The following is a 27,997-nucleotide window of genomic DNA, read 5'->3' as shown; positions in this document are numbered from 1 at the left end:
GTCTATATATACTAGAGGCTTTTGCACCTTTTCTCTACACAAGTTTTGGAGCCTCCTCCAGTTCTCTAGTTCTAGTTCTAGTTTGTCCTAGTTGATCAATTAGATCTTGACCTAGGTTCTCTAATCCTCATAATTAGAAGCCTGGTGTGGTTATAATCTCCTCCCTCCAATTCTCCGGCGATGATTAGCGCTAGATGGCGAATCACTGTCGGATCATGGAGACCGTACGCTTGCAACTCGTAGAGAGGCCATTCTTTCGGTCTTCCGTTCGAGGGACTGTTCATGCGCAGTTCGCAAGATCGTTCATGTACGGCAAGGGACTCCAAGTACCATCTACACCGACTCATTTTCTTCCACTGCAACTCGGATCCGGTAACGATCTGATCCAAACCGTTCATCGCATCTTCGTAGTGTTCCTGGGTGATTGTAGGACAATTTTTTTCGTTTTTCTTATATGTTTCCCAATAGTGGCATCAAGAGAGGTTCTATGAGTAGATGCAGGTTTCAATCCAGATCATATGTGGATGTGACGGTTTGATGTTCTTGCTATGCTTCCCTCGAGTGTTGCTTCGGTTTATTTCATTGACGACATGATGTAGCTTTGTACAAAGTTCTGACAATCGATCGGCTCTGGCTGTAGACAATCCGCTAACAATTCTTTGGGCCTCATCATAGCCAAGAATAATAGTGAATTGTCGCAAACACAAGAGGGCAATGAAGATGTTCGACCTTCTAGGGTCACGCGTATTGACGAAGTTTAGTGTGGGGCTAGAGATTTTTAATTAAGTCTCTTCCCTCACACACCTCAAAAGTTAATCTAGCAACAAGAATTATTGCCTTGATGGTGGATGTAGATAGCTAGTGTTATCCGAAAACCCTAGAAGCCATGTAATTAAAATTTGCCAAACTGATTAGTAGACATCTAACTTGGTTTTGTAGGTTGCATATGATGTGGTATATCCTTCATCATGATAATGAGTTTATGTATGAGATGGTTATATATTGTAATGTTAAGTGGTCTGTGCGTCACAGTACGACATGATGGTTGTAGCCAAGGAATTGTCATTTTAATGACATGTGTGTCAATCTCATTATTTATTTGACAGATGTAAGACAGAGGACCCCAGAGCTCCACCAGGCATAGGAGGACAAAGGTGTCACCACAACGGTAGTTTTCAAAATTATCGCCATAGCAACACTTTCAAAGTATTTCATGAAGACCTCGAAGGACCATGGATACGTTCCCGGCGCGCCCAGGGCTATGCCATATCATGCTATTATGAATTGCCTGAGATGTTTATCTCTTTGTTGTCTCCACCCTTTGATTGCACAGTAGTCAATTATTAGGGTGATCTCTCATAGTAAATATCAAGTTAAATGGTGCTCTTCCAATATTGCAACCGTCTATAACACGTAGCTTTCTGGAGTGCTTCATGTCCACATGAGTACATATGGATCATGAGGTGCAATACGGGTGGATTGTCAGACCATGCAAGCAGAAAGCATTCAGTTGTCTTGAAGTTCTGGCAAAATTGTTCTGAGCTCGAATCACGAAGCATCGAAAGATGTACAAGAGTCATATGGAGATATGATCACCAAAAGTTTGCCCAGCGGTCAAAATTCACATCATCAGTGATGTCCACATCAATGTATGTGAATAAGATCAGGATCTTGAATCACTCACTTTCAATTACAAGATATGTTGATTTGAGTGGGAGTGCATTTTATGTTAAAATTTGTTTAAACACTAGTGCAGATTAATTATGAACATTGTCTAAGTGAATCTTGTGTTTATTATTGTAGATCAATGGCTCACAATAATTTCAGTTTAGCACCTCTGTCTGGGAAAGAAAATTTAGCTGCAAATGGTGGAAACTATGAGGATTGGATCAACACTCTGAGATGTGTTCTCAGAAGTGCTAAGAAAGAATATGTGTTGGAACAACAACTTGGTGATCCTCCGATGCCAGGAGCGTCCCAGGATGTCACAAACGTGTTTATATCTCACAAGAATGATTTCAGTGTTGTCGAGAGTATTATGCTATCTTGCATGGATTCAGTGCTATAGAAACGTTTTGAACAATCCAGTACCATTAAAGTTGTCGAGGCACTGGAAGTTTTGTATCAAAAAGAAACATCTGAAGTTTATGAGATGACTGAAGAAATGGAAGAATGCAAAATAGCCAAAGTTGGTGAGCAAGGTAGGTGGCTTGCAGACTATTCTGATAGTATTACTGGAATGGGTATTGATTTTCCCAAGACACAGGAAAATGATTTGATCCTTACTTCACTTTATGAAGCGATGATCAAAACCAATGAATTCGGGACGTAGAGCCAGCAAAAGTTTCTAGTGAGCAAAACAAAAAGTTTCAAGAAGAAACGCAACACCAAGAGGAACAAGGGTGGAGCATCTTGTGAGACTATATGTTTCTACTGCAAAGAGAAATTGCTTAAAGTATTTGGCGGATAAAAAGAACACGTCTTCTGGTAAAGGTATAGAAGTTATACAAGTTATCGATACTCTACTTGGTGAAAATTCCAAGTCATGGGTATTTTATCGTGGATTTGTCACGGCAGATGTCCTTAGTGAAAAGGACTTAGTCGTGAGGCCAACGCATCTAACTAGTAGCTTGAGAGGGGTTGAGCGGGATGAGAGAGGCGAGATTTTACCCAGGTTCAGCCCCTCACGGTGGAGGTAAAAGCCTACATCCTGCTTGATTCATATTGACGATGATGACGATCTATGTTATAAGGGAGTGGTTTCGCTACCTCTATCTCGAGAGCACCTACATTTACATTGTCTAAGACCTGTCTATTGAAACGTCTGGAAAAACTTGACCCTCTTGGGGTGCCTCGCCCCTCCTTATATAAGTTGAAGGGGCGGGTTACATGTAGAGTCCAAGTCGGATTAAGACTTAAACTATTCTAACCTCTCACCGTGAGCTTCTTAACATCTTGGGCTTCTCTCTGTGGGCTTCTTAATGTCTTGGGCTTCTTAACCCCAGATGACTCATCGAGACTCATCTCCATGACTCCATGCATCCGTCGGGTCACAATCTGTTTGCCGGTTCATAGCCGTCTTCCGGTTCATAACTGTCTGCTGGGTTAGAGACTATCTGTCGGCTTACAACTGTCTATCGGGTCAAAGACTGTCTATCGGCTTACAACTGTCTGTCGGGTCTCACCAGACGGGTCTCACCTGCCGGGTCTCACCTGCTGGGTCTCACCATCCGGGTTAGGATCTGGGATGACTTAACATTAGGACGACTTAAACCCAAAGATGACTTAAGCCTTAGGGCGGCTTATCCTTATGAGCCGGGTCTTGGTCATGGGGAATATCCCCAACATTAGCCCCTAGTTTAGCTTTGAATTTATTCATGCTAAACTCTTAAATAAGAATATGTAAAAGGACCGGCTCACTCAAAAAATACTAGTTGACCAGCTCCTTAAAATTCTGAATCTCTGTCATATCAATATACTGATGTTGGCTCCTCAGAGAAAAAATAACCCTTATCATCTTCAACTGCCTTGGCTTGATAGAATTCGTCTGATGTTGTGCCAACTTTCAATACTTATGACTTCGATAAAAAATCCATATGATGTTAAGTTGTCTAAATTGCCGGGAGGAGATAACCCTTTGCAAACTACTTCATAAAAAAATATGACCTGGTTCACTCATAACTGAGAATTTGAAGGCATACCTTCCTCATATCCATATTACCTGTAGCCCCCAAGTCTTAAGAGGGGAACGTAGTGATAGTTTTAAGACTTGCTTGAATATAAATATTGCAATCTTGGAGAAATCCGAGTTGTTCATCTGAGCCACCGGTCATAAACTGAATGTTCCACATATGTAGCCCCCAAGTACCGGGTTATCTTACTTGCAGCAACCTAGTACTCGTAATTGCCTTATGCTCATAAAAAACTTCAACCATTGTAGCCCCCAAGGGCCGGCTTAGTAAGATAATACTGGGCTGGGACTAGGAAAAAGATAGAAGGTCGGCTCATCTTCTTGAGATAACCCGGTGATTTCAATAATGTGATGACTTAAACAATGACTTGCATTAGCCCCCAAGTGCCATGGTGCATGCTTGCAGCGACATGGGACTTGCATACTTGATATAATCATGATTTGAATAATGTAGCCCCCAAGTGCCGGGTTGTATGCCTACAGCAACTCGGGACTATTCCTTCCATTATAAAATAAACCATATCCATTGTCCACTTGATGTTGCTGAAAGCCTTGCATATCAATACTAAACCATGCTCTTTATTGTAAGCTGGTATTCTTGGATGAGAAAATAATAGACATTACTCTGAAGGAGCTTTGAAAACCCCAATCAAGTCAATACTGATTATGATAACCATAATGAAAACCCAGCCATGTTGGCCATTTAAGATTTGAATAATATAACCCGGTTTAAAAACCAGTGCAATATAAACCAGTATATCCATGCATATATGATGCCTGCTATGATGATGCAATGTATGATGATGTATGTGCCTGATAACAGAATATATAAAAAATGTCGGCTTTCGAAGCTCAAGTCTTACTTCAATGAAACTAGCATGAAAGCCATTGGAGTATCCTCGCTTTCTGTAAGCCGTCTCCCACATGACCCAATCACTTAACTTGGATAAGTTCAGGGTCTTATTTAAAAGATTTAACTTATCAAGAATACACGGGGTTTGGAGTAGCATCTTGCAAACAGGAAGGTTTAACCAAGTTTCAATGAAGGCGGCTTAATAGCCTTGGGTCATCCTCGCTATCCGTAGGCCGGTCCTCACATGACAAACCATTGTTTTAACCTTAACGAGTTTAGGGTCTTATTTAAAAGATTTGGCTGTTGAGAGTATGGTGGGTCATTCAGGATTACCTGGTGGAGAAGCATCGTGCATACATGTAGGATAACTCGGAATTTGGCGTTTTATGCCTGGTCACAAGGGTAAGAAAGCTAAACCCGTTGGGTTGGAAGCCCCCAAGTGACCTTATGATCAACCAATGAAAGACTCATGCACACATGGAGATGAAACGATAGAGGCCCCGGATTTCAGGGATGTCGGCTTTATTGTGTTGATCATAATATGATAAGCCCATAAGGCAGGATACCCATGTTTGAACCGCGCATCATGGTAGCAGGTCCTCTTTGGCAACCTTTAACTTTCTGAGAACTCGAACTTCGTGAGAGATAAATTCTTCTTGAGCTGGGATTTTAAACCAGATATTGAGAGCTCAAAACATTGTGAGAGATAGATTTCCCTTGAGTCAGATATTGAACCAGAATCTTTTCTTATAACCCAGAACTCTTCTATTGAGCCGGAACTTTATTCATTGCCAGGCACTTTTTAAGCCAGAAATTGTTTGCCACCCTTTTGAATTTTCACCAATGTGGCAGTAGCCTCCGGGACCGGGTTATTTTCTCTCCAATGACCCGAGGTTCTTGAATCTGGCAAAATTTGCTAAGTCATGCCATCGTAGCACCCGAGTCTTAAGATGACTCGAGGAGTTGTCTTGAGATTCTCCATACTTAACCGTGATATAAACCTCCATAGAGTTGAACAGCGGAACGCTAAAATTTATGTAAACTAGAATCTTGAAGTGAGTTGATGATCCTTGCAATACTTGTTATATGCTCCTGGTATGAGTCATTCAACAAACTCAGTGTCATAATGGTCACTTTTGCAGTAGACAAATTATCCCGCATTAAAGATTTGCAAGCCGGAGTAATTGCTCTTTTAAAGAAATTAATATGTAATATAAGAATATACTGGATGGATTTCACCTAATATGTTAGGCCGGAAATTATCCGTCGCGGAGTTGATGATCACTATGGTGAAGCTAAAATCAATCACGGGCTAGTCGGCCACATGAGCAGACACATGAATCGGCTGTAGCGTTGTAAGCCGGTGCGGATGAGTGAGTCAATCGCAGGTGCGGTAAGCCATGCAGACGGGCTCGCATAGATGTCCATCGAGTAACGTGGCCCGGACGAACGCCGGTGCAGACTATTGGTAGTAGGTGCTCCGTACCCGTGATATACGCCACTTTTGCATTGAATAAATGTCCTGCATATAAAAATATACCGATCAAAGTAATTATTCTTTAACAAAAACAATATGTGCTAATAAAATAGACTTTAGATGGATATCACCTGCTTTGTCCGGATGATAGATGATTCATGTATGACATTCGTAGATAATCTCTAGTAATTTCAATGGCAAATTAGGCCTTCTCCGGCAGAGCCAAGGCGACTTGCAGCAAACGAAGCGGCAAGGGTGACGGTATTTTAGTGAAGCGGATCAATGCCAGCGGCTCCGAACAAGGGCGAAGCGGCGACTTGTAGGCGCTGCGCTGGCGGAGGCAAGGTAGTTGTAGGAGCAACTTGGCATAGGGCCACAGCTGAAACGGACACTATGGCGGCTCACAATAATTGCCATATGTACACTAGTCAATTTTGACCCTCTTGTAATTTTATTTAATTTTTAGCTGCCCACTACTTCTTTTCTCTCAACCTACCTCCTCTTATCTTTTTTCTTTTGCTTATAGGGGGGAGTAAGGGAGTAGAGGCCAACTATCATGGATTTGTCACGACATACCTCCTCTTATCTTTGTCGTGAGGCCAACGCATCTAATTGGTAGCTTGAGAGGGGTTGAGCGGGACGAGAGACACGAGATTTTACACAAGTTCGGCCCCTCACGGTGGAGGTAAAATCCTACATCCTGGTTGATTCATATTGATGATGATCAAGATCTCGGTTACAAGGGCGAGGTTTCGCTACTTCTATCTTGAGAGCATCTACTTTAACATTGTCTAATACCTGTCTATTGAAACGTCTAGAAAAACTTGACCCTCTTGGGGCGCCCCGCCCCTCCTTATATAAGTTGAAGGGGCGGGTTACATGTAGAGTCCAAGTCGGATTAAGAATTAAACTATTCTAACTTCTCACTGTGGGCTTCTTAACATCTTGGGCTTCTCTCCATGGGCTTCTTAATGTCTTGGGCTTCTAAACCCCAGGCGACTCATATCTGAGACTCATCTCCATGGCTCCATGCATCCGCCGGGTCACAATTTGTCTACCAGGTCATAACTGTCTGTCGGGTCATAACTGTCTGTTGGGTCAAAGACTATCTGCCGGCTTACAACTATCTGCCGGGTCAGAGACTGCATGCCAGCTTACAACTGTCTGTCGGGTCTCACCAGCTGGGTCTCACCAGCCGGGTTAGGATCTGGGGTGACTTAATGTCAGGACGACTTAAACCCAGAGATGACTTAAGCCTTAGGGCAGCTTATCCTTATGAGCCGGGTCTTGGTCGTGGGGAATATCCCCAACATATTTGATACTAGATATGTTTCTCACATTTGCAACAAGACACAAGGACTACGGAAGATTCGCAAGCTGAGTAGAAACAAAGTCATGATGCGTGTCAGGAATGGTGATGGGATTGTTGTTGAAGCCGTCGGTGTCATGTTTTTAAGTTTACCCTTGGGATTTATCTTAGAACTAAGTAATTGTTATTTTGTTTCAAAGTTATGTAAGAACATTATCTCTGGATCATGTTGGATAAATGACGGTTATTCTTATAAATCTAAGAAGAATGGTTGTTAAATATATTATAAGAATATGTTTTATGGATTTGCACCCAGGGTTGGTGGCTTATTCTTATTGGATATTGAACGTGAAAAGATATCTACAACATTAATGCTAAACGTCTTAAGAAGACTGATAATACCACTTACATGTGGCACTGCGGTCTTGGTCACATCGGGAAGAAACATATGAATAAACTTCATAAAGTTGGAGTGTTAACATCATTTGATTTTGAATCGTTTGACACATGTGAAGCTTGTATGATGGGGGAAATGACTAAAACACTGTTCACTGGTCATCTTGAACGGGCACATGAATTATTGGAAATAATACATAGTGATGTATGTGGTCCAATGAGCATACCGGCGCGTGATGGATATTTATACTTTGTAACATTCACTGGTGATTTGAGTAGATATGGCTATATTTACTTGATGAAACATAAGTTTGAAACATTTTAAAAGTTCTAAGAATTGCAGAACGAAGTAGAGAATCATCGTGGCAAAAAGATAAAGTTTATATGATCAGATTGTGGTGGAGAATATCTAAGTCATGAGTTTAGCAAACATCTAAGTGATCATGGAATTGTTTCACAACTTACTCCTCCCGGAACTCCACAAAGAAATGGAGTATCTGAGAGGTGTAACCAAACCTTGTTAGACATGGAAAGGTTAATGATGTCATTTATGGATCTACCTTTATCATTTTGGGGATATGCACTTGATAAAACAACATATACACTAAACAGAGCATCATCTAAGTCTGTTGAGATGACACCATATGAGTTATGGAATGGGAAGAAACCCAATTTGTCCCATCTCAAGATTTGGGGTTGTGAAGCCTATGTTAAGCATTTACAACCTAATAAGCTCGACCCCAAAGCAGACAAATTTTGCTTTGTAGGTTATCCCAAAGAGACAACTGGGTATTCCTTCTACCAAAAGTCTAAAGACAAAGTGTTTGTTGCAAAGAATGGACACTTTCTAGAGAAGGAGTTTCTTGCTAAAGAAGTAAGTGGGAGGATAGTACATCTTGACGAGATTACTAAATCTCCAGCGGAAGTAAGCGAGACTATGATCCGAAAGTTGTGTGCACAACTGATTCGAAAGTTACTGTGCTAGCTGTAGAAACTCAAGTTAAGCCTGTAACTGAACCGTGTAGGCCAGGAAGAGTTATAGAACCTCCTAAATGGTTTCACAATGAAATATTCATCTCAGAGGAAGATGAACCTGCGCACTACAGAGAAGCGATGGCAGCACCTAGCTCTAAAGAATGGCTTAAGGCCATGCAATCCGAAATGGGGTCCATGTACAAGAATCAAGTTTGGAATTTGGTTGATCCGCTAGAGGGTGTGAAACCCATACAATGTAAATGGATCTTCAAGAGAAAAACAGACGCAGATGATAATCCTACTATCACTAAAGCAAGGCTACTTGCGAAAGGGTCTTCACAGGTTGAAGGAGTTGATTATGACGAAACTTTCTCACCAATAGCTATGCTAAATTCTGTGTGGATTATGATGGCTATTGCTGCATATTTTGACTATGAGATATGGCAAATGGATGTCAAAACTGCTTTCCTAAATGGATATCTCAAAGAGGATGTATATATGATACATCCAGAAGGTTTTGTCGATCCTAAAGATGCCAGAAAGGTGTGCAAGCTTCAAAGGTCTATCTATGGTTTGAAGCAAGCATCAAGGAGCTGGAATCAACATTTTGATGAAGTGGTTAAAGAGTTTGGCTTCATTAAAAATGTTGAAGAAGCTTGTGTATACAAGAAGTTTGGTAGGATATCTATAGCATTTCTAATCTTTATATATCGATGGCATATTGTTGATTGGAAATAATACAAAGTTCTTAGCACAATAAAAGATAATTTAAAGAGTGTGCTCTCAATTAAAGACTTAGGCGAAGCAGCTTATATATTGGGCATAAAGATCTATAAAGATCTATAGAGATAGATCAAGACGTCTAATTGCGCAAAGCCAAAGCATGCACATTGACAAGGTTATAAGTAGGTTTAAAATGGAGAATGCAAAGAAAGGATTTATCCCAATGTCACATGGCACAACGCTTAGCAGAAATCAATGTCCTAGGACAGATGATGAATGAGTACAGATGAGTGGAGTTACATATGCCTCAACAATTGGATCCATCATGTATGCTATGATATGTACTAGCCCAGGTGTTTCTTATGCACCAAGTGTTAGCATCAGGTACCAAAGTGATCCCGGATTGGCTCACTGGACAGCTCTAAAAAATATTCGTAAGTACCTCAAAAGGACAATGGACATTCTCCTTGTCTATGGAGGGATGAAGAACTCATTATAAATGTTGGGGAACGTTGCATGGAAAACAAAAAAAATTCTACGCACACGTAAGATCTATCCTTGTAAATGCATAGCTACAAGAGGGGGGGGAGCATCTACATAACCTTGTAGATCACTAAGCGGAAGCGTTTATCACACGATTGATGTAGTCGTACTCTTCGCGATCCGATCATGATCCAACCGATCTAGTGTCGAACGGACGACACCTCCGAATTTAGCACACATGCGGATCAATGAGTATCCTCCTTCTTGATCCAGCAAGCGGGGTAGGAGAAGTAGATGAGATCACAACCAACACGACGACGTGGTGGCGATGGTGGTGGTGAAGCACCGACAGTGCTTCGCTAAGCGTCACCGGGACGAGGTAGTGAAACTACAGAGTAACGGGAGAGAGAGGGGCGCCCAGGGCTTGGAGTATCCTCTTGGGGCGCCCCTCCCCTCTATATATAGGTGGAGGGGCGTGGAAAACAACCCCTGCAAGCCCTAGGGCGCAACTAAGGGGGAGAGGACTTGGACTCCAAGTTCAATCCTATTCTTACTAGGACTCCTTCCTTTTTTGCCTTCCCTAGCCACATGGGCTTTTGAGGACTTGGTGCGCCTAGACCAATAAGGCCAGAGTGCCTCCCCGCAGCCCATGCTAGCCCTTGGGTCGTGGTGAACCCACTTGTGGACTTCCGGACCCCTCCGGAATCCTCCCGAACCTTTTGGAAGCTTCCCGGTACAATACCGAAAAAACTGCACCTTTTTTCGGAACCCAAAATATGACTTCCCATATATAAATCTTTACCTCTCGACCATTACGAGACTCCTCGTGACGTCTGGGATCTCATCCAGGACTGCGAACAACATTTGGTTACAACTCATCAAATATCCCAATCCTACTCTAGCGTCAAAGAACGTTAAGCGTGCAACCCTACGGGTTCGGGAATTATGTAGTCATGACCGAGACACCTCTCCAGTCAATAGCTGGACCTGGATGCCCATATTGATTCCTACATATTCCATGAAGATCTTTTATCGGTCGAACTGTTATGACAATATACGTAATTCCCTTTGTCTGTCGGTATGTTACTTGCCCAAGATTCGATCGTCGGTATCTCCATACCTAGTTCAATGTCGTTACCGTCAAGTCTCTTTACTCGTTCCGTAATATATCATCTCGTAACAAACTCATTATTCATTTTCTTGCAAGGCTTCTTATTATGTGTATTACCGAGAGGGCCTAGATATACCTCTCCGATACTCGGAGTGAGAAATCCTAATCTCGATCTATGCCAACTCAACAAAAACCTTCGGAGATACCTGTAGAGCATCTTTATGATCACCCAGTTACGTTGTGATGTTTGATAGCACACAAGGTATTCCTCCGGTATCTGGGAGTTGCATAATCTCATAGTCGAAGGAATATATATTTGACATTAAGAAAGCAATAGCAATAAACTGAACGATCATATGCTAAGCTAACGGATAGGTCTTGTCCATCAAATCATTCTCCTAATGATGTGATCCCGTTACCAAATTACAACTCATATCTATTGTTAGGAAACCTTAACCAGCTAGTATAGTAGAAGCCACTGTTCAAGATATCTTCCGATATTCCGATAAATCGGCCGATTTATCACTTATCGGTGTCTGACCGATAAGATAAATCGGCTGATAAATTAGCCAATATGGCGATAAATTGGCCGATATGCCGATAAACTGGCCGATTTACCCCTTATCATGGGTCGACCGATAAGTTCCCGATAAGCGATATCCCCAACATTGGTAGAAGCTCACTAGGACACGGTATTTGTTTATGTATCCACACATGTATTTAAGTTTCCGGTCAATACAATTATAGCATGAATAATAAACATTTATCATGATTTATTAAATATAATAATAACCATTTTATTATTGCCTCTAGGGCATATTTCCATCAGTCTCCCACTTGCACTAGAGTCAATAATCTAGTTCACATCGCCATGTGATTAACACCCATAGTTCACATCGCCATGTAACCAACACTCAAAGAGTTTACTAGAGTCAATAATCTAGTTCACATCGCCATGTGATTAACACCCAAAGTGTACTAAGGTGTGATCATGTTTTTCTTATGAGAGAAGTTTAGTCAACGGGTCTGTCACATTCAGATCCATATGTATTTTGCAAACTTCTATGTCTTCATCGCTATGCATGAAGCTACTCTAGCTAATTGCTCCCACTTTCAATATATATCTAGATTGAGACTCAGGAATCATCAGAATCGGTGTTAAAGCTTACATCGACGTAACTCTTTACGATGAAATCTTTATTACCTCCATAACCGAGAAATATTTCCTTAGTCCTATTAGGTAACTAAGGATAATTTTGACCGTTGTCCAGTGATCTACTCCTGGATCACTATTGTAGCCCCTTGCCAAACTCATGGCAAGGTACAAAATAGGTCTGGTACACAACATGGCATGCTTTATAGAACCTATGGCTAATGCATAGCGAATGACTTTCATTCTCTCTCTATCTTCTGCCGTGGTCGGGCTTTGAGTCTTACTGAACTTCACACCTTGCAACACATGCAAGAACCCTTTCTTTGACTAATCCATTTTGAACCTCTTCAAAACTTTGTCAAGGTATGTGCTTTGTGAAAGTCCTATTAAGCGTCTCGATCTATCTCTATAGACTTTGATGCCCAATATATAAGTAGCTTCACCAAGGTCTTTCATTGAAAAAATCTTATTAAAGTATCCTTTTATGCTATCCAGAATTCTATATCATTTCCATTCAAAAATATGTCATGCACATATAATATCAGAAATGCTACAGAGCTCCCACTCACTTTCTTGTAAATACAGGCTTCACCGTAAGTCCATATAAAAGCATATGCTTTGATCACCTCATCAAAGCATATATTCCAACTCTGAGATGCTTGCACTAGTCCATAGATGGATCGCTGGAGCTTGCACACTTTGTTAGCACCTTTAGGATCGACAAAACCTTCTGGTTGCATCATATACAACTATTCTTTAAGACATCCATTAAGGAATGCAGTTTTCACGTCCATTTGCCAGATTTCATAATCAAAAAATGTGGCAATTTCTAACATGATTTGGACAGAATTAAGCATCGCTAAGAGTGAGAAAGTCTCATCATAGTCAACTCCTTGAACTTGTCGAAAACCTTTCGCAAGAAGTCGAGCTTTGTAGATAGTAACATTACCATCAGCGTCAGTCTTGTTCTTGAAGATCCATTTATTTTTTATGGCTTGTCGATCATTGGGCAAGTCCACCAAAGTCCATACTTTGTTCTCATACATGGATCCTATCTCATATTTCATGGCCTCAAGCCATCTGTCGGAATCTAGGATCATCATAGCTTCTTCATAGTTTGTAGGTTTGCCTTCATCTAGTAACATGACTTCCAGGATAGGATTACCGTACCATTGTGGTGTGGATCGTGCTCTGGTCGACCTATGAAGTTTAGTGGTAACTTGATCTGAAGTTTCATGGTCATCATCATTAGCTTCCTCTCTAGTTGGTGTAGGCATCACGGGAACAATTTTCTATGATGTGCTACTTTCAAATTCGAGGGAAGGTACAATTACCTCATCAAGTTCTACTTTCCTCCCACTCACTTCTTTCGAGAGAAACTCCTTCTCTAGAAAGGATCCATTCTTAGCAACAAAGATCTTGCCTTCGGATCTATGGTAGAAGGTGTACCCAATAGTTTCTTTAGGGTATCCTATGAAGACACACTTCTCTGATTTAGGTTTGAGCTTATCAGGCTGAAGCCTTTTGACATAAGCGTCGCATCCCAAACTTTAAGAAACGACAGCTTGGGTTTCTTGCCAAACCACGGTTCATACGTTGTCATCTCAACGGATTTAGACGGTGCCCTATTTAACGTGAATACGGCTGTCTCTAATGCATAACCCCAAAACGTAGTGGTAAATCGGTAAGAGACATCATAGAACGCACCATATCCAATAAAGTATGGTTACGATGTTCGGACACACCATTACACTGTGGTGTACCAGGTGGTGTGAGTTGTGAAACAATTCCACATTGTTTTAAATGAATGCCAACCTCGTAACTCAAATATTCGCCTCCGCGCTTAGATCGTAGAAACTTTATTTTCTTGTTACGATGATTCTCCACTTCACTCTAAAATTCTTTGAACTTGTCAAATGTTTCAGACTTGCGTTTCATCAAGTAGATATACCCATACCTACTCAAAGCATCTGTGAAGGTCAAAAAATAATGATACCCGCCGCGTGCTTCAACACTCATTGGACCGCATACATTGGCATCTATTATTTTCAATAAGTCATTAGCTCGCTCCATTGTTCCGGAGAACGGAGTTTTAGTCATCTTACCCATGAGGCATGGTTCGCAAGTATCAAATGATTCATAATCAAGTGATTCCAAAAGTCCATCCGCATGGAGTTTCTTCATGCGCTTTACACCAATATGACCTAAACGGCAGTGCCACAAGTATGTTGCACTATCATTATGAACTTTGTATCTTTTGGCATCAATATTATGAATATCTGTATCACTACGATCGAGATTCAATAAACCATTTATATTGGGTGTATGACCATACAAGATTTTATTCATGTAAATAGAACAACGATTATTCTCTGACTTAAATGAATAATCGTATTGCAATAAACATGATCAAATCATATTCATGATCAACGCAAACACCAAATACCATTTATTTAGGTTCGACACTAATCCCAAAGGTAGAGGGAGTGTGCGATGGTGATCGTATCAACCTTGGAATCATTCCCAACACACATCATCACCTCGGCCTTAACTAGTCTATGTTTATTCTGCAACTCTTGTTTCGAGTTACTAATCATAGAAACTGAACTAGTATCAAATACCTAGGGCTACTATGAATACTAGTAAGGTACACATCAATAACATGTATATCAAATATACCTTTGTTCACTTTGCCATCCTTCTTATCTGCCAAGTATTTGGGGCAGTTCTGCTTCTAGTAACCATTTCCTTTGTAGTAGAAGCACTCAGTTTCAGGCTTAGGTCCAGCTTTTGGGCTTCTTCACGGGAGTGGCAAATTGCTTGCCATTCTTCTTGAAGTTCCCTTTCTTTCCCTTGCCCATTTTCTTGAAAGTAGTGGTCTTGTTAACCATCAACACTTGATGCTCTTTCTTGATTTCTACCTTCACTAATTTCAGCATTGCGAAGAGCTCGAGAATCGTTTTCGTCACCCCTTGCATATTATAGTTCATCACAAAAAGTTCTAGTAGCTTAGTGATAGTGACTAGAGAACTATGTCAATCACTATCTTATCTAGAAGATTAACTCCCACTTGATTCAAGTGATTGTAGTACCCAGACATTCTAAGCACATGCTCATTGGCTAAGCTATTCTTCTCCATCTTGTAGGCAAAGTACTTGTCAGAGGTCTCATACCTCTCGACATGGAGATGAGTCTGAAATACCAATTTCAACTCTTGGAACATCTCATATGCTCCATGGCGTTCAACATATTTTTGAAGTCCCGGTTCTAAGCCGTAAAGCATGGCGTACTAAACTATTAAGTAGTCATCATATCGAGCTTTCCAAACGTTCATAACGTCTGCATCTGCTCCTGCAATAGGTCTGTCACCTAGCGGTGCATCAAGGACGTAATTCTTCCATGCAACAATGAGGATAATCCTCGGATCGCGGACCCAGTCCGCATTATTGCTACCATTATCTTTCAACTTAGTTTTCTCTAGGAACGTATCAAAAATAGGGGAGCTATATTGTGAGCTATTGATCTACAACAAAGATATACAAAAACTATTAAGACTAAGTGCATGATAAATTAAGTTCAATTAATCAAATTACTAATGAACTCCCACTTAAATCAACATCCCTCAAGTTGTGTAAGTGCTACATGATCCAAATCAACTAAACCATGTCCGATCATCATGTGAGATGGAGTAGTCTTCAATGATGAACATCTCCATGTTGATCATATCTACTATATGACTCATGTTCGACCTTTCTGTCTCCAGTGTTCCGAGACCATCACTGGTACGCGCCGGTGCTATACAAACGGTTTTTAACCCCTTTCTGCGATGGCATTTGGAACTGCCGCCTAGTGAGTAACGGCGATAGGGGGGTCCTTCCCACACGACACAGAAACCATCGGGGATAGGGAGCCAAGATGCATATACAGTACTCCTACTCGTTTGTGCTCGCATTGCCATCGCAGTCGGTATTCTGTAGTGCTACGTTGATGCGTGGCCCATCACAAACGGTTCACTATTATAGAACGTGTATGATAAGCATACAATCACATACATTCGCTTTTCCCAAACCGTATGCGATAACTAATTAATAAGATTAGCTAATCGTCATACGAGTGTCAGACAGGATTACGAAACATCGGACCGTCGTAACATCGTCGTACACGACAACTATCGCACACGCTATTATGTGGTGCAACGTTTACGATGCATACTTCATCAGAAACAGTTCATGGTTGCGAATCGTGTACGATAAGGCAACTAACACAAATGTTTAGTTTGCCCGCATCATTTGTGATATTGTCTGACATCGCACACGCTTTGCAAACAGCAACTGTGTGCATGCTTGCACACGTTTCCTCTCTGTGAACCGTCTCGGGTTATGGTGTATATCACAAACGTTTGTGTTTTACCAACTATGTGTGTCGTAATGACCTGTAGAGCATAATTTCACCATAATTTAATTGTTGCTATTTCAGATTGTACTGGATTTGAATTTGAATTTGAATGTATGCTATAGCTTTATTCATATCCATCAGGTTCAAACAGCCAATGCATTATTCGATTCATAGGTACATATGTGCAAGAATTACATAAGAACCAAATAAAGAATGATGAACCACGGTTGTATACTTGTACTATTAAAGACGGTAAAGAAAGAGGCGAAATACATTCTGGTTGCTGAACAAGGTGAAGCGAAATGCCCATATTGTGCCCTCCTCCATGCAGAAGGCACACACGACTCTAGTCCAACCCCTTGTGATAGCCGACCGCCCATCCTTCACGGTCTTCATGAAAACATCTAGATAATCATTGTGTTCTGATAGAAATACTTTAACCTTTGCATGCCCACCAATCATGTAGTTTGAGAGGTAATCTTGAGTAAACTGCTTTGGAAACCACTACAAAGGAAAAAAAGATTCAGACATTGTCATCTAACACAACTCATTATGGCATTAAAAAGAAGGCTGCAGAGTTATTACTTACCATCCTGCAGTTTGCTGTTGTCTTGGATAAAGTGTAAACAAATAGTTTAATTGCCATCTTTGGACCCATTTTACTAACAATATTTATCAGCTTCCTCACTTGATGCTGGTTCATCGATGTCTCATTGCCCCATACGCAGAAAGGGTCGAAGCGCGGATCTTTACCAATGACATATGTACCTAAAAGCACCAAGTTAATATTAGAAGCTAAACAACAATTGCACAATGATGTAGCACAACACTCTTTTATAATATCTTATAACATCCAATATACTCACATATTAGATTAATTAACATCTTATATTATGGGCCGGAAGGAGTCTATTGCATTCTTACAAATTATGGTTGATTAACTGATGTTGTATCCATGGGTTACAGTTAGTTTGAGCTAGTTCGGGCTCAAATAGCCCTAAAGTATATCTAAACATGAGGGCTAGTTTGACCTAGTTGCATCTATAACCCACCCAAAAAAACTATCCAACCCAAGAGGTGTTAATTGGAGCTAGCTCTCCTAGTGCATTTATTGTCAATTTAACCCTGCCATCCAAACAACTCTTTGGATGGAGTTAGTGCAGGGTTAGTCATGAGCTAGAAACTAACTCTAACCTCTAGCTAAGTTGAGTATCCAAATAGGGCTGTGTTTTTGTTGTTGTTGTTGTTGTTGTTGTTGTTGTTGTTGCTGCTGTTGCTCTTCTACGTATATCTAGACATCATCAGAATATTAATGTAACACTCTTCCTTGTTGCTATGTAGCCTAGGATTGCATATTTAGACATTAAGTACAGTGCATGTTGCTATGTAGCCTTAGATATATTACATATGGCCCTAGTTAACCTAACAATAAATGGGTTGCAGATATATTCAGTTAAAAGTGTGATTCATGGATTAGTCCCTTATCAGCCCCCGACCTATATGGTACCAGCTATTGATATCCTGAACAGTGAGCATATATAAGCCATGGGATGAAACTAACTGTGATGGAAAACAACAGTCGTTCCCAAAATTGTCCTATGTAGGTACATCGAGAAGCATGTTAAGCACAACAGGCTAATCAACCAAAATTATCCATGGCAAACAAAATAATCTCCAAAGGGTAGCTTTAGTGTGCAGGTTTAAGCACGCTAGTAAAGCAAAACAAGTGGGAAAATGTGTTAACTGCAACAGGCCTAACATTTAACAACAATCAAACATGGTCATTCAAACTGGTATTGTGCCGGTCTAAGTACACTGGTTATTGTTAAATAAAAATGGAAATGCGTGTTAACTACAAGATGCAGCAACCAAATGTAGTCATTCATAGTGGTATTGTTGAAACTGGTACTGATGAAATTGAACTGCACAGTTCATACTTGCACATATAGAACATCACGTTGTGAATAACTGGAATAAACAAGGCATACTATAACAACCAAAGATAGCATTTCAAACTGGACATATGCTAACTACAAACAACCGAACAATCAAAAAACTTTAAAAGAGGCATATGCTAGCTATAACAGGCTTAACAACAAGCAAATATATGCATTCCTATCGGTATGTTTAAAATTGGATTGATGAAATGTACTACATAGTAAATAATTGCACATGTAGGGCATCACACTGTGAACAACTGAAATAAACAAGGCATACTACAAACAACCAGATATAGCAATTAAAACTGGACATATTCTTACTACACTACAAAAGGGACTCGACAAAACAAATCATGGGTTTCCTCACTTGTCACAGATGGGCTCGTTCTCGTGGGAAGAGCACGAACCCTGGATGCGCTCCATCTTGTCGCAGATGGGCTCCTTCCCCTTGGAAGAGCAAGGCTGCAGGGTGCCCTCCCTGATGTCACAGACGGGCGCTTTCCCCTTGGAAGAGCAGATGGGCTCTTTCCCCTTAGAAGAGTCGGAGAGGGTGCCCTCCTCGTGGTCGCCGTCGATGAGGTCTGACTTGGAAGCTGTGGATCCCAAGCAAGCGTCGCAAAACGTGTCCTTCAGAAATGACAAAAGGGGCTCGATGGTGATGTAGGATGGCAAATTGTTGACAGCGAGCCAGAGGAGATCAGCGGCGGGGCCATGGATGAGATCGGCGGCGGTTGAACCCAAGGGGTTGGGGTGGGCCACTTAACCTATGACATAGCCTGCCTCAGGCCATCGCTGTCGATGACTTCAATGTCGTAGCCGGAGGCCAAGACATGCCCGCATACTCTAGACCACTGCTTGAGTGCCTGCCACCAGTAATGGTCGTCAGCTTCCTCGGCAACGTCGGGCGAAGAGACCACGATACACCACTTTTGGGCCAGTCGCTCCTCGAGCTCCATGGAAAGCGTAGTCGGGCTTAGGTTGCGACGCTCTGGAGTGGGGGATGGGGATCTGTGGGAAAGGGGGCATTTGGCAGGTGTCATCTAAGAAACTCGGGGCGGCCTGGGTATGGAGATCGGTGGGTAAGCTACAAGAGCAAACCGGCAAATGTTGACAATGGAGGCCTTGCGGCAGCGGCGGTGGGGACCTTGCTAGGGTTTTGAGTGAGGGAGGGGTGTGTGTGTGCGCGCAAGCCCGAGGAGGTTTTTGGTGTGTGTGTGTGTGTGTGTGGGTGGGGAGGGGGGCAGGATGTGTGTTTCAGGAAATGACGCGAGTACTGAAAATTTTACTATGCGAGAGTCAAAAGCGGGAGTGAAATGCTGGGGCTATTAAAATTTTTGATGATGGTGCATCGCACACGGGACGGAGATAACAGCTGTGTGTTATGAAACAGAAAAACCCTCGAGGCAGGCATATATTTTTGAGGGATGCGGGCGGGATTGGGAACAAGAAACATCACACACGATCGAAACACAATAACCGTGTGTTATCAAACAGAAAAAAGCTACAGGCGGGTAGATATTTTTGAGAGGGGAAGCCTCATGGAGCCCAATGCACATGGTTAGTTTGAGTGAACCGTGTCTGTTGCATCATCCGACTTGTCTAATGTTCATAAATTTGGCGAAAATGACGTGGGAGAGGTTCATAACACGAACACACTTGCATGTGGACCAAATTTATGTATGAAAAGGGTGGTTTGATTTTCAAATACCAAATGCAACTTCGATGTGGCACCTATCTCGCAAAGCGCATGGTATTGCTTGCCCCCACCCCCTCGTGTCGGCCCGAAGGGAATCCTAAGCTATTAATGCATGCCCCTCCCCCCCCCAACTGAGGTTCACCTAGGAAAGTGCGAAGTAGCTAGCAGCCCCCCTCCCTCATGTTGGCACGAAGGGAATCCTAAGCTATGAATGCATGCCCCCCCAACCGAGGTTCACCTAGCAAAGTGCAAAGTAGCTAGCAGCCCCCCCCCCCACCCTCATGTCGGCATGAAGGAAATCATAAGCTATGAATGCATGCCCCCCCAACCGAGGTTCACCTAGCAAAGTGTGAAGTAGCAGCCCCCCCACACACACTTTCAGTCGACGGGCCACAGAGGCATATCTCACCAAGATGGATCGTAAAACGGACCAAGAATAATCCACCTTGGTCGTACAACCTCTCTCTTGTTGTTGGTCAAAGTGATGGTTGTCCATGTGACCCTGGATATGGGCTAGCTTGCCAATAATCACGCAAGTAGCTAGTCCCCGAAGACAACCACTGCATGCGTGTGGCCCAAACATATGTATGGAGAGGTGTGTTTTTTAGTACACAATGGAACAACTTTGATGTGGGACCGTGATTTCAAACTAGAAATCCCCACACTGAGTGAGGGTTAGGTTGACGATGCATATGTATGTTACACCACACTTCAAGCCAACGACGGGGATTCATGCATGCATGCGTGCATAGTATATGCGCTCAAACTTATTTAGGTCTGAATCTCACCATGACCTATACTACGATAACACGAACCAAATGAAGGATCCGCCATGGTAAACTATCTTGTTGTCGGTCAAGGTGATCATGGATGTCCACGCGGGCCCACGAATATATAGGCTTGTTGCCGATAACCACGCGAGGGAGTGTACCGTCTGAAGGCAACCACTACATGCATATGTATGGAGGTGATACACGCATGCATGTTTGAATACCATGTCACAACATTGATGTGGCGCGTGCGTCAAAAATTGTACACTCCCCACACAGAGCGAGATCGGTTCATGACGTGTCGTTGTACCAGCCACTTCGACTCGATGGGAGGGATTCATGCGCACACATGCATGTGTGTGTGCTCAAACTGTATCATGCATGTCATCCCAGAGCATGACCTATATATATATACCGTATTACAAGAAAAAAAATAATCCCCTCCTAAGTCAAATTAACCTCTCTCGTTGTCAGGCAAAAATTAGTGATGGACCAAGCGGGCCCACAGATGGAAAGCATCGATATCGCTGATAACCACTTAAGTGGGTGCGAGAGGCCAACCACCATCGCTTTGCATGTGGGCCAAACATATATATGTTGAATACCCAAAATGCACAACTTTGATGTGCCACATGCCTCAAAAACCGTAAACCATGCACCCGCACAGAGCGAGGTTCATCAAGCGTACTACATATGATGGTCCTCTTCCCCCCTCTTCGACGCATACTATATGCTCCTACCATAATATGTACAACCCAAAAAGAATCCTCATCAATGGTGAAATTAATTAACCCCTCCCGATGTAGGTCAAAGTGATGCATGCATGCAGCAACGATGGCCTCGTGGGCCCATAGATGGAAGCGTCACACGTGAGTGTCCTAGCTAGGATAACCACCACGTGCATGCATGTGGCCCAAAGAGGTGTTGTGTGATGTTTGAATAGCCAATTTCACAATTTTGATGTGGCACGTGACTCGGAAACCAATAAGTCCCGACACTGAGTGAGGTGTACTTGTTCACGGACGAGTACGTATAGTATATATGCTAGTCCGCTCCCACCTCTTCGACGTGTACTATATATATACCACCATAACACAAACAAAAAAGATTATACCTTGCTGGTCAAATTAACCTCACTGCCGGTTGATATGTCTCCGTCGTATCTACTTTTCAAACACTTTTGCCCTTGTTTTGGACTCTAACTTGCATGATTTGAATGGAACTAACCCGGACTGACGTTGTTTTCAGCAGAATTGCCATGGTGTTATTTATGTGCAGAAACAGAAGTTCTCGGAATGACCTAAAACTTCACGGAGATTATTTTTGGAAATAATAAAAAATACCGGCAAAAGATCAAGACCACGGGGCCCACACCCTATCCACGAGGGTGGGGGGCACCTGCCCCCCTGGGCGCCCCCCCTACCTCGTGGGCCCCCTGGAGCTCCTCCGACCTCAACTCCACTCTATATATTCGTGTTCGAAGAGAAAAAATTAGAGAAAAAGATTCATTGCGTTTTACGATACGAAGCCGTCGCCAAGCCCTAAACTCTCTCGGGAGGGCTGATCTGAAGTCCGTTCAGGGCTCCGGAGAGGGGAATCCATCGCCATCGTCATCATCAACCATCCTCCATCACCAATTTCATGATGCTCACCGCCGTGCGTGAGTAATTCCATCGTAGGCTTGCTGGACGGTGATGGGTTGGATGAGATTTATCATGTAATCGAGTTAGTTTTGTTAGGGTTTGATCCCTAGTATCCACTATGTTCTGAGATTGATGTTGATATGACTTTGCTATGCTTAATGCTTGTCACTAGGGCCCGAGTGCCATGATTTCAGATCTGAACCTATTATGTTTTCATGAATATATGAGAGTTCTTGGTCCTATCTTGCAATTCTATAATCACCTACTATGTGTTATGATCCAGCAACCCTGAAGTGACAATAATCGGGTCCACTTCCGGTGATGACCGTAGTTTGAGGAGTTCATGTATTCACTATGTGTTAATGCTTTGGTCCGGTACTCTATTAAAAGGAGGCCTTAATATCCCTTAGTTTCCACTAGGACCCCGCTGCCACGGGAGGGTAGGACAAAAGATGTCATGCAATTTCTTTTCCATAAGCACGTATGACTATATTCGGAATACATGCCTACATTACATTGCTGAATTGGAGCTAGTTCTATGTCACCCTAGGTTATGACTGTTACATGATGAACCACATCTGGCATAATTCTCTATCACCGATCCATTGCCTACGAGCTTTCCATATATTGTTCTTCGCTTATTTACTTTTCCGTTGCTATTGCTATCCTCACTACAAAATACCAAAAACATTACTTTTGCTACCGTTACCACTACTATCATATTACTTTGCTACTAAATACCTTGCTGCAAATATTAAGTTTCCAGGTGTGGTTCAATTGACAACTCAGCTGCTAATACTTGAGACTATTCTTTGGCTCCCCTTGTGTCGAATCAACAAATTTGGGTTGAATACTCTACCCTCGAAAAATGTTGCGATCCCCTATACTTGTGGGTTATCAAGACTACTTTCTAGCGCCGTTGCCGGGGTGCATAGCTCTATTCTTTGAGTCACTTGGGATTTATATCTGCTTATCATTATGAAGAACTTGAAAGATCCAAGAACCAAGATTTATCCCTCAACTACGAGGGGGGGTAAGGAACTGCCATCTAGCTCTGCACTTGATTCACCTTCTGTTTTGAGTAAGATTGCGACACCTAAACCTGCTTCTGCTATTATTTCTGATATGTCGCATATTATTGATGATGCCACTTCTCCTATGCATGATACTTATGATGAAACTACTTCTATGCCTGATACTACTGTGCCACTCGGTGAATTTCTTGATGAACAACTCGCTAGGGCTAGAGAGAATGAAATTATTGAAACTGATAATACTGATGAAAGTGATTATGAAGGCTCTCCTAATAAATATGAATTACCTGTTGTGCCTGAGGGCTATGTTATGGATGAAGAAACTAAAAGAGACTTTCTTGCTTGAAATGATAGAAGTGATCTTAAGAAATTATTAGCTAAGCTTAAACAAAAAAACTCTGAATGCTAGAATGAAATATGATCCTGCTTATGCTACTTCACCTATCTTTGTTACTAATAAAGATTATGAATTCTCTATTGATCCTAAGATAATTACTTTGGTTGAATCTGATCCTTTTTATGGCTATGAATCTGAAACTGTTGTGGCACATCTTACTAAATTAAATGATATAGTCACCCTGTTCACTAATGATGAGAGAACTCGCTACTTTTATATCCTTAAAATATTTCCGTTCTCATTAAAGGGCGATGCTAAGATATGGTTTAATTCTCTTGATCCTGGTTGTGTGCGTAGTCCCCAGGATATGATTTATTACTTCTCTACTAAATATTTCCCTGCTCATAAGAAACAAGCTGCCTTAAGGGATATATATATAATTTTGTGCAAATTGAAGAAGAGAGTCTCCCACAAGCTTGGGGGAGGCTTCTCCAATTACCTAATGCTTTGCCTGATCATCCTCTTAAGAAAAATGAAATACTTGATATCTTTTATAATGGACTAACCGATGCTTCCAAAGATTACCTGGATAGTTGTACTGGTTCTGTTTTCAGGGAAAGAACACCGGATGAAGCTGAAATTTTATTGAGTAATATGTTGACAAATGAAAATAATTGGACACTTCCTAAGCCAGCTCCTGAGCCTATTCCTAAACCAACTCCGAAGAAAAGGGGTGTTCTATTTCTCAGTCCTAAAGATATGTAAGAGGCAAAGAAATCCACGAAAGAAAAGGGTATTAAAGCTGAAGATGTTAAGAATTTACCTCCAATTGAAGAAATACATGGTCTTAATTTACCGCCTATTGAAGAAACACATGGTCTTTATAACCCGACACAGGTAGTAAAGGTAAATTCTCTCTATAGATATGATAAAGCTGAAATCCCATTCACCAAGTTTGCTAGCCCATGCTTAGATGAGTTTGATAAATTTATGGTTAAGCAAGAAGACTTCAATGCTTATTTTGGTAGAGAATTAAAACACAGTGCTGATATGCTTGAACACTTGGGTGATTATATGGCTAATGTCAAAGGTGAACTTAAACTTATTAGTAAACATGCTTCTATGGTTACCACTCAAGTAGAACAAGTACTTAAAGCTCAAAATGATTTGCTCAGTGAATTGAATAGTAAGAATAAGGACTATGTTGTTAGAGTGGCTACTAGAACTGGCAAAATGACTCGGGAACCTTTGTATCCTGAAGGCCACCCTAAGAGAATTGAGCAAGATTCTCAGAGAAATAATATAGATGCACCTAGTCCTTCTAAAAGGAAGAAAAAGAAAAATGATAGGACTCTGCATGCTTCTAGTGAACCTATTGCTGAAACACCTGAGAATCCAAATGATATTTCTATTTCTGATGCTGAAACACAATCTGGTAATGAACCTGAAACTAGTGATAATGTTAATGATAATGTTCATGATGATGCTCAACCTAGCAATGATAATGATATAGAAATTGAACCTGTTGTTGATCTTGATAACCCACAATCAAAGAATCAACGTTATGATAAGAGAGACTTTGTTGCTAGGAAACACGATAAGGAAAGAGAGCCTTGGGTTCAGAAACCCATGCCTTTTCCTCCTAAGCCATCCAAGAAAAAGGATGATGAGGATTTTGAGCGCTTTGCTGAAATGATTAGACCTATGTTTTTACGTATGCAATTAACTGATATGCTCAAAATGAATCCTTACGCTAAGTACATGAAAGAAATTGTTACTAATAAAAGAAAGATACCGGAAGCTGCAATTTCCACCATGCTTGCTAATTACACTTTTAAGGGTGGAATACCTAAGAAGTTAGGAGATCCAGGAGTACCCACTATACCATGCTCCATTAAAAGGAATTATGTTAAAACTGCTTTATGTGATCTTGGAGCCGCTGTTAGTGTTATGCCTCTTTCTTTATATCGTACACTTGATTTGAATAAGTTGACACCGACTGAAATATCTTTGCAAATGGCTGATAAATCAACTGCTATACCTGTCGGTATATGTGAGGATGTGCCTGTTGTAGTTGCAAACGTTACTATTTTAGGGACTTTGTTATTCTTGATATTCCCGAGGACGATAGTATGTCTATTATTCTTGGAAGACCCTTTTTTAATACTGCAGGAGCTGTTATTGATTGCACCAAAGGCAATGTCACTTTTCATGTTAATGGTAATGAGCATACGGTACATTTTCCGAGGAAACAACCTCAAGTTCATAGTATTAATTCTATTGGAAAAGTTCCATCGGTTATTTTTGGAGGTTTTGAATTTCCTCTTCCTACTATCAAGAAGAAATATGATATTCTAATTATTGGGGATGTGCATATCCCCGTTGAGGTAACATAGTGTTATTCGAAATTTCTCCGGTTCCATGTTATTCGGAATGAGTTTGTTAACAAGACTTGATCAACCTTGTTAATGGATTCCTTCTGATGATCATGAGAATGATGAAGTTAGAAAGCACAACCTTCTGTGCCCTCCTCTCACTTTCTGTTATTTATATTAAATAAAGTAAAAATAGTATTTTCTGTCTGTTATCTAAATTATTCGTGCAATATAAAAATACCCCGAAAATAAAAGTTCTCCAAATGCCCTAAAATTTAAATATGATTTTTTTCTGGAATATTTGAGAATATTTGGCACTGAGAACACAGCAGGGGGGCATCCACCTGGCCACGAGGGTGGAGGGCGCGCCCTACCCCCTGGGCACGCCCCCTGCTTTGTGGGCCCATGGTGGCTGAGGGAGTCCTGGATTAGGGGGTCTCCGGACAGCCGGACTATATCCTTTGGCCGGACTGAAGGCAAGCTAGGCAATACGGATATGTATATCTCCTCCTTTGTAACCGACCTTGTGTAACCCTAGCCCCCTCCAGTGTCTATATAAACCGAAGGGTTTTAGTCCGTAGGACAACATACAATCATACCATAGGCTAGCTTCTAGGGTTTAGCCTCTCTGATCTCGTGGTAGATCAACTCTTGTAATACTCATATCATCAAGAATAAAATCAAGCAGGACGTAGGGTTTTACCTCCATCAAGAGGGCCCGAACCTGGGTAAAACATCGTGCCCCCTACCTCCTGTTACCATCCTCCTTAGACGCTCAGTTCGGGACCCCCTACCCGAGATCCGCCGGTTTTGACACCGACATTGGTGCTTTCATTGAGAGTTCCTCTGTGTCGTCGCCGTTAGGCTTGATGGCTCCTACTACCATCGATAGCGATGCAGTCCAGGGTGAGACTTTTCTCCCCAGATAGATCTTTGTGTTCGGCGGCTTCGCACTGCGGGCCAACTCGCTTGGCCATCTGGAGCAAATCGAAAGTTACGCCCCTGGCCACCAGGTCAGGTTTGGAAGCTTAAATTACACGGCCGATATCCGCGGAGACTTGATCTTCGACGGATTCGAGCCCCTGCCTTGTGCGCCACGTGGTCACGATGAGTATGATTTAGCTCTACCATCGGACCGTATTCAGGAGATCGCACCGACAGCCGCTCCGAGCCTCAATTCGGAGCCAGTTGCGCCATCCATGGACGGGTGGATAGACCCCGTCACGGAGGCCGTATCCTCAGCGGCGATCGAGCCGAATATCAACCTTACCCTTCACGAGAGTCGTGTTGCCAAACGGCCGGGTCCTTCTCCGGCCACGGACTCCGAACCGCCCGCACTCGTTCCTATCAAATCCGATTGGGCACCGATCATGGAGTTTACCTTCGCGGATATTTTTCAGCACTCGCCCTTTGGCGACATACTGAACTCATTAAGGTCTCTCTCCTTGTCAGGAGGATCCTGGCCGAACTATGTTCGGCAGGATTGGGATGCAGATGACGAAGAAATTCGCCGCCCACCCACCACCCACTTAGTAGCCACTTTCGACGACTTAACCGACATGCTCAACTTCGACTCCGAAGACATCGACGGTATGGACGATGATGCAGGAGACGAAGAGGAACCACTGCCCACAGG

The sequence above is a fragment of the Triticum urartu genome, chromosome 1A (assembly GCF_056163025.1).
Source record: "Triticum urartu cultivar PI428250 chromosome 1A, HENAU_Tu73, whole genome shotgun sequence".
In the NCBI taxonomy this organism is placed as follows: Eukaryota; Viridiplantae; Streptophyta; class Magnoliopsida; order Poales; family Poaceae; genus Triticum; species Triticum urartu.
Note: the sequence above shows the minus strand (reverse complement) of the source record.